The following is a 2,945-nucleotide window of genomic DNA, read 5'->3' as shown; positions in this document are numbered from 1 at the left end:
GAGTTTTAATAGCTTTGACACTATCTACATGACTCTCCCAACGAGTGGATGACAATGATTTTAGCGTTAACCATTTTATATTATCTTTCAAAATTTGCCATCTCTTAGTAGAATTAGCAAAAATAGTATAAATGCGTTGAACAACTCCAAAAAAATCTTTAGCTCTACCACAAGAGTTAGCCATATCACACAATGTCAAATTAAGACTATGACAAGCACAAGGAGTATAAAAGGCTCTTGGATTTAAGTCTAAAAATTTCTTTTGTACACCTTGATATTTTCCTTTCATATTTGACCCATTATCATAACCTTGTCCCCGCACATCAAATATGTTAAGATCAAGATTTTTCAATTCATCTTGTAAAACATCAAAAAGCCATTGACCGGTAGTATCATTCACATTCAAAAATCCTAAAAAAGATTCTTCAACACTAACAGTATTTGAAGAAACATCCACATATCGTATTATCAAAGACATTTGCTCTTGGTGACTAACATCAGGAGTACAATCAAGTATCACTGAGAAATACTTTGCTTGTTTGATTTTTCTAATGATTTCATATTTAATTGCAGAAGCAAGCAAAAGTATTAACTCGTTTTGAATTTTATGTCCAAGAAAGTGAACATGAATATTATCATTCGTAATACGTCTAACATGTTCTTGGACAATAGGGTCAAATTCAGCTAACATTTCAATTATGTCTAAAAAATTTCCATTGCTATTTTGGTACAATCTCTCATTAGAACCACGAAAGGCCAAATTATGTTTAGCAAGAAATTTCACTATTGAAATAATTCTTTTTAAAATATTTTTCCAGTGTTCCTTTTCTTTCTCAATCAACCTTTGAGTTGTTTTATCAATAGTTTGAAAATTTTGCATTCTTTTACGCAATTCATACCAAATAGTCATATTGTGAACATGATCGATGCCTGTCTCATGCTCTCTAAGTCTTTCACCAACATGTTTCCAAGTACAAAAACCCTCATTTGCTAATTGACCTCTACCAATTCCTTTTTTGAAAATTTTACAACAAAAACAAAACACTTTATCAAGCTTTTTTGAATAAACAAGCCAATCTCTATCACATTTCTCCCCATTTGGTAAAACTCTAATATACAAATTAGCCGTAAAACGTCTAAATAATTTGTCTTTAGGACCCTTCACAATAGACAAATCTCTTTTAGGACCTTTTGTTGCCAATAAATCAATCATTCTAGACTCAAGAGAATCCCATATTGCTGGATCAAATATATCTCTATCTTCACCATTGTCATTAGCATTATCAAGATTTTCAGCATCAATATTTTCAACATCTAAGTCATCATTTTCAGTAGCATTAACATTAGCATTTTCCTCCATATTTTCAACATCTAAATTATCATTTTCGGTAGCCTTAACATTAGCATTTTCCTCCATATTTTCAACATCTAAATTATCATTTTCGGTAGCATTAACATTAACATTTTCCTCCATATTTTCAGTAGAAACCATGTTTTCAATAATTCCAACATCAACATTTTGATTTTCATTAGGAATTTGTGGTTCTTATATAATAAATTTATCAAGAGCTCCTGATTGAGATTGAGTTAACTCATCAAGTCTTTTCTTTTTCTTACGCTTCTCATATCCAGAATCAAACTTTCTAATCTTAGGAGGCAATTTAGGAGGCATAGAGGAATAATGAAAAAAATTTAGAACCTGAAATTAAAATTGATCAATCCCGAAGAGTTGGAGTTGAACCAATAAATTTCACAACGTTGACGTTGAACCGATAAATTTCGCAACGTTGAAGTTGAACCGATAAATAAATAAAAAATAATTAGTAAATAAAATTAACATTTACTTGAAATTTAATTTGTATGAAGAATTTATACCAATTGAAAAAAAAAAAAATAAGAAGAAGAAATTACCAATTAAAAAAGAAAAAAATTGAACAACTAACCTTGAATTTTGATTTTTGAATTTTATGTTTTCCTTTTGTTTCAAAGAAGAAGAGAGGAGAAAGTCACTATTTTTCCTTTTGTTAGAGAGAAAGAGGTGAATTTTTATTAGGTTAATATTTATTAGGTTAATATTTATCTATATATTAATATTAAGATTTATTAGTTATTGAAAAAGAAAAAAAAAACAAATTTAATGGCAATAAAGAAGGAGAATTGTTGCAAATTTAGTGTGGTACTACTCATCCAGCAGCAGCACTTTAAGTTCATTCGAATTATAGGAATCAATACGCTTTCGCTAGGCTACAGGCACATGTTTGTTTATATCGCAACCCAACTTCTATATATACAATTTAATGTTTTATTTATAAGGCCCATAATAAAAAATTTGAGGCCCTATTTTTTTTGAGGCCCTGGGCTATGGGCCTGGTTGCCCTGGCCCAGGGCCGGCCCTGAGTTTAAACCTTTTACCAGCTTGTCATTAATTTCAATTCGGAAAAAATATCAGAAAAATTGATTTAAGATCTCCCAACTCCTTCGAAAAAGCATTTGGCGTAGGATTTTGAAGATGTCATGCCCCTAATATAGTCGACTTCATTTCACATTAAGAGAAAACTCTTAACAAGTGATGGGCGTGTTGGTCACTAATAGTATTTTTTATAGCGTTTAAGAGGGTAGAATCAGACTTAGAAATAATTTCTCCCCCTAAGATAGGTAACCCTATGAATTAATTTCTGACTTATGGCTCCCCATGAATTAAATACCCTATCATATATCTTTTTCTCCCTCTTTGTAATAATCAACAAGCATTTGTAGTATGTAAAGTTGCCTTTAGAGAATAACTTATATGTTTTGATCAAAAACAGGTTTTTCATTTAACATCAACACATATTACAGTTGAGAATAGTCAAACATAAATTCTTCACAATTATAGCTAAGCATTATGTCACTGGTGGTAAATTCAGTTTGTTTAAGACTAGTCAGGATTCCAGCTTCTTCAAAAA

General features: G+C 30.6%; 1 pseudogene; it reads right to left on the bottom strand.

Annotated features, from left to right (window-relative positions):
- LOC131624666 (uncharacterized) overlaps nt 1-1,492 on the bottom strand; it is a 2,451-nt pseudogene extending 959 nt beyond the window's left edge.
- Nucleotides 1,493-2,945: the final 1,453 nt, after the last annotated feature.

Source organism: Vicia villosa, unplaced genomic scaffold, assembly GCF_029867415.1.
Source record: "Vicia villosa cultivar HV-30 ecotype Madison, WI unplaced genomic scaffold, Vvil1.0 ctg.000148F_1_1, whole genome shotgun sequence".
Lineage (NCBI taxonomy): Eukaryota > Viridiplantae > Streptophyta > Magnoliopsida > Fabales > Fabaceae > Vicia > Vicia villosa.
The sequence above is the reverse complement of the archived record's forward strand: the minus strand, read 5'-3'. Positions and strand labels throughout refer to the sequence as shown.